The 10,716-nt window shown below is 45.3% G+C and overlaps 1 pseudogene; it reads right to left on the reverse strand.

Annotated features, from left to right (window-relative positions):
• Positions 1 to 863: 863 nt before the first annotated feature.
• On the reverse strand, positions 864 to 4,091 carry LOC116713374 (forkhead box protein B1-like; annotated as a pseudogene).
• Positions 4,092 to 10,716: the final 6,625 nt, after the last annotated feature.

The following is a 10,716-nucleotide window of genomic DNA, read 5'->3' on the forward strand; positions in this document are numbered from 1 at the left end:
TTTTTCACACAAAGTATCACACGAAAAAAAGAATAAATTAATAAAACAAAGGAGATGAACATCTAGTAAAATAAAATAAAGTTTCTGATTCACAGAAATATTAAATCTTCTGACTTTCTTCATCGGTAAAAAAAAAAAAGAAAGAAAAACTTTGAACCCGCAACTCCAGAAGCAAAAAGAAAAATCTGTTTTCATCTGAATTACAGAGAATTTCAGCGGAAACTGAATCTGAATGAAAACAGTTTGAAATCAAAGCGACGGGAAGCGAGAAGCTGCTGGAGCTTCACCTGCGGACAGGTGAGCCGCTGCTCCTGAAACACACACACACACACACACACACTATTATTAATCATTTTCATTATAAAATCACTTTTAGCTTCTGTTTGTCGGTTTCAGTTTCAAACTGTTAATATGAATATGAACTGAATTTGAACGTCAGTAAATTGATTTTGTTTCTGGAATTAAAATGAAATGATTGTTGTAGTTTTTCAACATTTGCAACAATTAGAAAAAAAGAGTAAAATGTGGGATTATGTTTTTTAAAAAGAGCCAGAAATAAATTAAACATTTTTTAAATATGTTCTTTAAATTTTTCTACCAACAGCAAGAGAATGAAGCAAACAGAGGAGCTGCAGACGATTCATGCTTTTTGATGCTCAGGAACATTTTTACAGCAGCATGCGCACACACACACACACACACACGCACACACACGCACACACACACACACACACACACACACACACACAGCGAGGCCTCTGGTTCTTCCTTCAAAGTGCTTCTCCGTCGTGGTTCCGTTCGGTAGAACTGTTCTCTCTCAGTTTTCCAGTTTTAGAAACAAACTGAAGAAATTTTTTTTTCCCCCCAGAACTTTCCTCTGAAGTTCTGATAAAGTTCGGTTTCACTCATGAGTTTCCTTCAGCTTCATGTCTCTGCTGGACCCACCGAACCTCCAGATCCGAACCGGGCTCCGTGGAAGGTCAGAGGTCTCATTAACAGACACGAACCCGCAGCTTGCCCCGCGTCTTGCGGTCCTGCGTGGCGCAGCGCGGCGCTCAGTGCACCGCCACCGCGGACTGCAGCGGCTCTGCGGGCCCGGCCGGGCTGCTCTGGCCGGCGGCGGTCTGCGGAGACGTCGGGCTCAGGGAGCGCGGGGAGTGGGCCAGGAAGGCCGGGATGTGTGCGGGCAGGCCGGGTGCGGTTTGATGGGCACCGGGATGGCGGGCAGAGTCCTGTCCGCCGTGGCAGAGCGTCTTCAGCGGCATGCCGTAGGCCGAGTAGTCCGCGGGCGCCACGGAGAGGGGCGCCGCCGGGTCCATGACGCCCGGGCCGTACATGTGCGGCCAGCCCGGGCTCAGCTGGTTGTGCAGCGGGTAGCCGGCGGCCGGGAAGGCGGCCAGTCCGCCGGGAACCTTGTACTCTCTGGCGATGATGTTCTCGATGGCGAACGGGTGCTTGAAGGCTGGACGGCTGCGTGGAGCTCAGGCCGTACCCCGCGGGGACCTGCGGGAGATGCGCGGCGGCGTGCAGCGCGCTCAGCCGCAGCTTGGCCTGCTGCTGCAGGTAGTGCGCGGCGTCCTGTGGCTTGCTGGGGCACAACGGGTCCGGCACCGGCACGCCGCCTACCTTGAAGCGTTTCCGGCGTCGCAGGAAGCTTCCGTTCTCGAACATGTCCCCACAGTTGGGGTGCAGCGCCCAGAAGCTGCCCTTTCCGGGCTGGTCCGGCCGGCGCGGGATCTTGATGAAGCAGTCGTTGAAGGAGAGGTTGTGGCGCAGGGAGTTCTGCCAGCGCTGCGTGTTCTCCCGGTAGTAGGGGAAGCGCCTCCATGATGAACTTGTAGATGTCGCTGAGCGGCAGCATCTTGTCCGGGCAGCTCTGGATGGCCATGGCCGTCAGGGAGATGTAGGAGTAGGGCGGCTTCTGGTCGCTGTACGTGTTCCTGCCGGGCCGCGGGCATGGTTCCGAACAGCCCGAATCACTCCAGTCCGAGTCTCTCCAAACTTTCAGCTCCTCACTGTGTCTTTACGCACAGCGACTCGCATGGTTCCGTCTGGGCTGGGAGGGAAACTCTGAGTTAAAGTTCAGGGAAAGTTGGATGAGCAGCAGCGGATGGTCCTCCGGTTCTCCTCCGGCAGGCAGCGGGGCTCCGTTCTGTCTGTGGCCGCTGCTGCGCTGCGCTAGGCGGCCCTGTCCTCCTCCATGTTCCGCTCTGCTCCGCTCGGCTCCCTGCGCGGCTGTCAGCGCCGGCAGCGGAGCGGCTTCATTAATGGGACGCTTTTTCCACAGTCACGTGACGGCCACACGCAGGAAGGGGGGGTGGGTGTGTGTGGGAGCCGCGCACGCTCACGTGGACGCCCTCAGGTTGAGTGGAGGAGCAGCTGGCGGAGCTGCGGCCGGGCCAGAGGAGGCTGATGATGGGGAGGATCCGCGCTGCGGGTCGTTGCGGAGCCTCTCACGCACGGTGTGACTGTGGGAGCGGCGGGTGCGTGTTTCTGAGTGGGCTGTGGGGCCCCTCCAATTTGCTGTGACAAATAGGTCCGCTGAGAGCCGCTTTCATTTCTTTATCCTCTTCAGCGCTGCTGAGGAAGAGGAGGATGAGGAGGAGGAAGGCTCAGGTAAACAAGCTATAAAAAAATCTAAATATGAAGAAGTAAAAAATGAATTAATTTAATTTCTGCGGCCTTTTTATATAATTTATGGGTTTTTTTGTTACTTTTAATCAAATATTAAATGTTCACGGTTCGTTTTTTGTGCTGCTTCTGGATTCATATTTTCTTTATTTAATCTCCTTTAATGTCGCGGACAGCGAGGAAAATTAATCTTAAAAATGTTATTTAATTTTAATAAGAACTTTTGTAGTCAGGTCTTAGTTTTTAAATATTTTAAAATTCTAAGTTCTGTGTTGGCGCAGTTATATAATAACAAAATAATAATAATAATAATAATAATAATAATAATAATAATAATAATAATGTTATTGCAGCATTTTGTACAATTCAAAGAAACGTTTTTTTCACGCTGTTGTCATAAATGTTGAAACCGATTTCATCTTTTCTGTTCCGCTTATTTGTCACTTTTGATTCTAATTATTTAATTAAAGATTAATTTCACTGAACAGTTTAAAGAATTTATTTTAGCTTCATGTTGTGATGGAGCAGATGGAGGATTAAACATGAAGAGCGGGTGGAGTGTGTGTGTGTGTGTGTGTGTGTGTGTGTGGGTGTGTGTGTGTGTGTGTGTGTGTGTTTGTGTTTGGTGGGGGTTGGTTGCATTTAACCACTTTAACACGTCTGACCTTTGACCGATGCTGCTGATGTGACAGACGGGATAAAAGTCTCATTAATTTATATTTATTGTGAAATAATTTTGTAATTTCCCTTTTTGCTCAGATTCTGTTTATTTGATCATATTTTTGTTGCTTGTTTAATTATTTGACTCAATAAATTAAAATGAAACTGATGAATTATTCACTTCTTCTCTCATATGATTTTATTTTCTGCATATTTTAGTCGTTCAGTTTTAGTTTTAAATTTTATATTTAAGCAAAATTTTCATTGAAACCAAAACAGAATTAGTTTATACTTTTAAAAACATGGAAATGCATCTATCTTGTTTTTGAGTTGAGTCTGGAATAAAATGTTTTAAAAAACTGAAATTAAACAGATTTATTCATTTGATCAGAAATGATGAGAAATATTGATTTAACTGGGGAAAGTTGATCAGAACAAACAGAATTTACACAAAGCAAATATTTCCCTGGCCAATAAAAGCAGACAGGCTGAGGGCCTCTGATTGGCTGCTGCTCAACCAATCAGAGGGCCTCCGCTTCTGACGTCATCCAAGTAAATAGTTTTTTTTAATTGAAACTCTTCAGTCATGTGGCTCCGCCCCCTCATGTCAAAGGAAAGTCACCTTAGAAGGGTTGAGACAGATCAGAACCAGACGGGTCCAGTTCAGCCTGCAGGTTGCTGGTTCTGGAGGTTCTGGGTGTAAACTGGGAGGCAGGTCTGCTCTCCAATGGAACCAGCTCCAGTTGACCTGGATTCTTTCCTCTGAAGCTGGGGTCACCCTGAGCGCTGGCTGTAATCATGCTGCTACAGGACAAACTGACCACTTCCTCCTCCTGCTGGAAGGGCGGCGTGTGTGTGTGTGTGTGTGTGTGTGTGTGTGTGGGAGGGGGGAGGGGTTGGTGTGTGTACCTGGTCTTATTTTAGTTTTAAAAGCCAGTTTTACGTAAAATAAACCTTTTTGATCTTTCATCATGTTTTTTCCTGGAGTGTTGCTTTGACTCGTTCATGTTTGAAAAATCCTTTTAACCATTTCACTGAGCAACACACCTGGGTGGACCGAGTCCCTGTTGAGCCCAACAGCTGCTGCTCAGAGCACCGCTGGTAAAAATGTTAAAGAGTTAAAAGAGGAGCCATGTTGGGATGACTTCCTGGAGGCGGAGCTTCAGGAAGAGCAGGAGTTTTTCCTGCTCCCGTTATCCTCTCAACATTCTTCTGCTGGGACTCTGCAGTGCTACACACTGGGACTCCATCAAACATCTCAATGGGCTGTGGAATGCCAAATGTCCCACAGACAGTGAACTCAGCACATCTGGGAGGTTCAGTTGCCAAGGTAACTAAATACCTGAGTCTTTGGTCAGGATTAGACATGTCAGAAGTGAAATGTTTCAACATTTTGGGCTGTTTGTCGTTTCTGCTCAGTGCTGGAGCAGAACTTGACTTCAGTTAAATCCAAAGTAAATGGATCATCAGAACCGATCACCGACAGGCGGACCAGCTGGGCTGGGTTCTGGTTCAACCAGCTTCATCTTCATCGTGTTCTGGTAGGACCTAAAAGTCTGAGTTCCCTTCAGGAACCTTTCCTTTGTTGGAGTTCAGAGATGTTTTCATGCTCCTCCCATCCAAAGAGCCTCCAGGTGAGTGAGGAATGCAGCTCAGGTGTGTAACACGGGGGGAAAGCACCCCGGATCATGCCCGAGGGCGTGGCCCTAAAGCCAACTAGTAGACCTCTCAAATCTATTTAAGTAGTCTAGGGTTTCCCAATTAAAAATACTCAAGTAAGTCTGGCACAAAATGATGAAACAAATAGCATACAAAAATATATTTTATTTATACTTCCCTTCACAATATTAAAATATATTTTATTATTCTAATTAAGACCTAATTTAGCACAGAGAGCAATCTAAGACACACAAAACACTGCAAACCAAACTAATAGAACCCAAATTAATCACACAAAATAATTTTACACAAAAGAAAAGAATAAACCTCCCATTAGCTAATTCATTAAAAGAAGGAATATAAACTCTGGTTTTGGTTCTGTGGTGCTTTGCTACACCTCCAGCTCTAGAGGATAATCTAGTTAGCCACTTAACTGAAACACCGAGAAGAATCGCGCCTTGGTGAGAGCATAATATGCAATGTCAGCCTCCTTCATCGGCCTCCCAACAGCTACTTTCAAATGCTTACAGTGAAACAGCCACTAAAATGAATCCACAATGTGCAAACCCTGGTGTAGCAGCTCATCGAGCACGGCGCCAGCCAACGGATCAAACTGCTGCCACAATGGACCCGACTCCTGTCTTTGGCTGGCACACCTGGTACCTATATATGCTAACGAGCCCAACACCGCTGCCACATGAAAGTGGAGGCGGGGACACGGGGCATGATACGTTCAAAGACCCGCCTTCTATGGGAATTTACAACCATTCTATGTAAGCACAATTTAAACTAATAATCCACCCGGTTACAGGTGTGTCAGAGTTAGCTCCGCCCACAAGGTGAGCCACTGCTCTGACAGAGCCAGAGTGTTTTGGAGCAGCAGCCTCCTTGGTGTGGTCCACTGAGCAACCAGAACCTTCACTGTGTCTGTTGTTTCGGGCACCGCTAACTAAAAACTTAGCTATGCTAACCAAAGCACTAAACATAAACATTAATTCTGCTAATGCTAAACTTCTACGCCAACATGGTTTTTAGAGAATGCTAATGCTAGAGCGCCAAATTAAAAATTAGCTCCACTGTTAGCACATTAGCAGAAATGCCCCGTCGCCCCCACTGTTGCCATGCCAACATCAGGGCCAGGTCCCCTAAATACACCGACCTCCATGTTGATTCTACCAGACATCATGGCCGCCACTGTCTGCGCCTCACCTCCGCCCCCTGGTGGCGGCTCTGCACATGTATGTTTTAAGAACTGATGTTGAACTCTGACCCCACAGCCAACATGGCGTTCAGGAAGCAGTCTGCAAAGGTTTATACTGGGAGTGATGGGAATCACTGCAGAGCCAGAGAGAAACTGGAACCTTTAACTAGGCCAGAACAAAGTCTGCAACATAAAACTAGATCTGCAGATTCTAGAAAATCGTCCAGTAGAACCGTCTGCAGCTCAGGAGGATGATAGAGATCAGAGTTTATTTTACACTAATTGCTTCACAATAATCACAGGTAGATAAAAAAAAAACAGAAAATGAAATCAAATTTGGTCAAAATCTCATCTTTCCATCAGGAACTCCGGCTGACCTCCAGGGAAAACCGTCGGGAACGTCTCAGAGTTACCGGGGAAACTGCTGGAAGTCTGATCCCAGTCAGACCCGATGGGACCTGACATCGGATCAGAACCTGATTTAGCTTCCGGCTCGTTAAAGCTGATCTCCGGTCTGAATGTCTAATTAATAATTAGTCAGTAATTCCTCCTCAGGAGTTATTATCCCTCAAAGCGGCTGGAGAATTTAATTATTAGCAGCCTTTTTGTTTCCGCGCCGTCATTACTGTCAGGATTGATGAAACATAAACTTCATTAAAAATTAAAGTGGGATTCTTTAATTACGAGGCCGCCCTCACTGCAGCCTGAATTAGCCAAGTCAGTGATGTGCAAATGAGAGCATTATTTAAGAAACATGCTGGAAGTAGTTATGCTAATTCAGCGGCTTCACAGTGGCAGAGCGCTGCGCTGCTCCTGCACATCCATTAAATGCTGGATGCAGATTTAATGTAGCAGCCGTAGAAACGCCTGTTCATTTACTCAGATTTATTGAGACGACTTGTAAAAAGTAGCCGTTTAATTAGCTCATCTGCTGCTGATGGCTGAGCTTTTTAAAAACACTCGGCAGACGCACGCTTCCTTTCCTTCAGAGGAGAAGAATTGCTGCTGCTGCTGGAGGAGGAAAGGGTTCTGAACACGAGGAGAGCGGGCCGAGCCGGGCCGCAGGCGGCAACACGTCAACGTGGGTCAAGTTGACCTCTGACCTGAGCGTCGGTCCGACCCAAAACTCAAAACACAAATGTAATTACGGATGTACAGGTTCATTAACGCTCTGTCAGAAACAGGAAGTTCCTCTGGTCCACAGGAAGTTCCTCTGGTCCAGTGTTGTATAAAGTACTGAAATCTCAGAGTCAAGTAAAAGTATAAGTACCTCTCCAAAATATGACTTTGGTAAAAGTCGAAGTCACTGACTGAAATGTTACTTGAGTTAAAGTCTTAAAGTATCTGAAACTTCTTGTACTTAAGTATGGAAATTACTGTAAAAATGGATGTACTCAAGTAATGTAATGAAAAGTACAAGTAAAAAGTAAAACAAAGCAAATGCAGTTTGAATGACATTTTTTACATTTTGGTAAACTTGTCAAATACACTTAAAATAATGTACCCAACCAAGTGCAGGCAAAATTAAACCTGCTAATAGATATACCTGCAGGCATCATTTAGTTAAGAAAATTAGGTGCTTTACCTATAGCACAAGGTTAACTTAACCTGCTTTACAACTGAACCAGCTTCTTAGTAAACCCTCCAGGACAGAAAATACAAAGTTTTGTAAGCCTTAAGTTTTCCCTTCAAGTAAGGTCAGTGCTGAAAATGAGAAAAATAAATAGTACAGAAAATGCGGCCAACATGAAGAAAAAGATCTGTTACGATTACTCTACTTCACAAATCAGTGAATCAGTCAATGCTACAGTCAGTAGGTGGTGCACACAACTGGTCATTATGCAAAAGAAAAAAAGAATTGGGAGGGAAATGCAGCTTATTGGCATCTGTAAACCTGGTTTTGAACTTGCATGCCTTTCCTATATTCGTTAAATTTAGTCTAAATTGCTATTGCTATGGCTTCTGTCCCCCTTGAACAGAGGAGTCTAGGTAGCCTGCTACAGTCAACATTAGGCCTAAGCTAAATACACCACGTATGGAACTGAAACAATGCCAAACAAAGTTCATTTATGGTCAAGATTTCACAATACAGTAGTGCCTAGTGACCAAGCTATAGTTACTGAAACAGGAGGATTATAACCATTTCATAAGAAGTTACCTCGATGTGTTTCTTCAAGTTGGACGGGGAGTTTTTGTAAGATAGAATTTCCATGTGACTGCTACTGATTGCGAGACTTGCTTTGTGTTTAATGGGAGAAGCGAAACAGGTGTATCCTAATTAAAAGTAAAGAAATCAAGAAATGGCAAAAAAATGTGGAATGAAGATAAGAAAGGAAGAAGATTATATGAAGTACAAAAGTCAGTTTGAATTCGAAGCATTAATGAACGAAACAGAAGAGAAGAAATAATAATTAGTAGATTAAGAGTAGGTCATACCTACTTAAATGACATGCTTTATAAAATAGGGAGGAAAAATAATGATAAATGTGAGAGATGTGGAGAGAAAGAAAATGTAGAACACATATTGATGAACTGTAAGTCAAATGAACTCGAAAGGGAAGAATTAAAGAGAATAGTTAGAAATATGGGGCATGAATGGAATCTTAAAGGTATATTAGGAAATGAAGGAAACATAACAGATATTCACAAATTAAGGAAAGCATTGTTTATTTATCTTAAGAATACAAAATTAAAAAGTAGAATTTAATAGATATGAAGTAATGCTTCTACACACTCATGTACAGTAGGTGGCGGTATGCACCTTAAAGTTGCTTGTGATCCGCCATAATAGAAAAGAAGAAGAAGAAGAAGTATCCTATTGGTGGTGATGAACAAGCCCAGGCAAGCAGGCTACGGACTTTGTTCGGTAGCCTACTTGCTACTTGCTAATCAGTAGGTGGGGTCAAAACACTTGCGTTTCTCTCTCTCGCTTTTTTGTAACGAGTAACTAAACCACACATTGAAAATGTATCGGAGTAAAAGTACGCAATTAAGTTCGGAAATATAGTGAAGTAAAAGTGAAAGTCATCAAAAATTTCCATACTCGAGGAAAGTATGAAGTACTCCAAAATATACTTAAGTAAAGTAGTGAAGTATTTTTACTTCGTTACTATACAACACTGCTCTGGTCTATGAGCTTGAAGTTAGATGCCTGGATGTGACTGAAGGTAGAATCAGAACTGGGTCCAGATCTGGGAACAGCAGCAGGACCGGAAGCTGCTAGAGTTCGTCTCATTTGGCCCGGTTCGGTGTCTGGCCGGTTCGGTGTCAGCCCGGTTCGGTGTCTGGCCGGTTCGGTGTCTGGCCCGGTTCGTTTCTCAGCTGTCAAACAGCTGCAGAGTTTCCGCTGAATCCTCTGGATCAGGTTCGGCTCTGATCCCGGCAGGAAGCTGTTAGCAGCTGTTTATCCGCAGCTTCCCGTCCCTCCGGTTCGGCTGGGTTCGGCTCGGAAAGCCGCCGCTCCTCGGCCCAGAGAGGCAGCGGAGAGCCGGAGGGACTAAACCCACAGATCAGAGCTGAAATCCCCGAGGCGAGTTCCGATCAGGTCCAGATTTACTCGCTGATCGCTCTGCTCTCCAGACGGAGTCAATTTGACCTGAGAGCGGCGGCATTACGGCGCCCAGGGCCCTCATGAGGGGCCCGGGGGCCCGCAGCTCCCGCAATAATGGGACATTAATGCCGGGCTTCGCACTGAATCCCGGTTCCGGTTCTGTTGGTGCCGCATCAGTCAAGCTGCCGCGCTGCATCCTGGGAGCCGTTAAGCTGGATGGATCTGCTGTATTTATTGGGCTGTTATGCAGTAATAAACACAGAGGAAGTGACGCTCTTTACACAGAGAGGATTTATCTGCTTTAACCTGCAGCTCAGACTCCTGCTGATGCTCCAGACGAACCGGAGGAAATCTGATCCATGGAGCTGCTGGAACCGAACTGGGAACAGGCGGGATCCGGACCTTCGCTGCGATGATTCTTAATGATTTCCTCTGAATGCATGTTGTAGTTCTGTTCATAACCAGAAATAAAACTGCGTGTTTCTGCAGCAGAGGCTGACAGTTCAGTCACTCTGAGTTAAGAACCGGATCAGAGACTGATTCCAGATCAGAGATCCGGAAAAAACTGAATCGGGAAAAAAAAGAACTGGACTAGAAAACAGAACTGGACAGGAACCGAAACAGGGAGCTTTTCCGGTTCCGGTTCCTTCTACAGCCTCGTTCTTTCCTCATTCTGGTCCTTTGAGTTTTTCTCAGAAACTGAATCTCTTTCCTGGAGAATCTCAGAGTAAATATTCGCAGCAAATCTCGGTGAATGAAACTGAAGCTGCTGAACAAACAGAACAGATTCAATTAGCAGAAGATTAATGTTTGGTTTTGTTCAGAGATGAACTTTGATGTGATCGCAGCTCGGTGGTAATTAAATCCAAATCCTCCTCAAACACCACAAGCTGCCGTCCGCCCGAGTTTTTACAGGACTTAGCCGCATCCCGCTTCCTGCCACAGTGCCGGCCGAGCACCAGAAAGTTCTGATCCGGTAAGCAGAGCACCAGAACGTTCTGATCCGGTAAGCAGA

Source organism: Xiphophorus hellerii, chromosome 22 (assembly GCF_003331165.1).
Source record: "Xiphophorus hellerii strain 12219 chromosome 22, Xiphophorus_hellerii-4.1, whole genome shotgun sequence".
Lineage (NCBI taxonomy): Eukaryota > Metazoa > Chordata > Actinopteri > Cyprinodontiformes > Poeciliidae > Xiphophorus > Xiphophorus hellerii.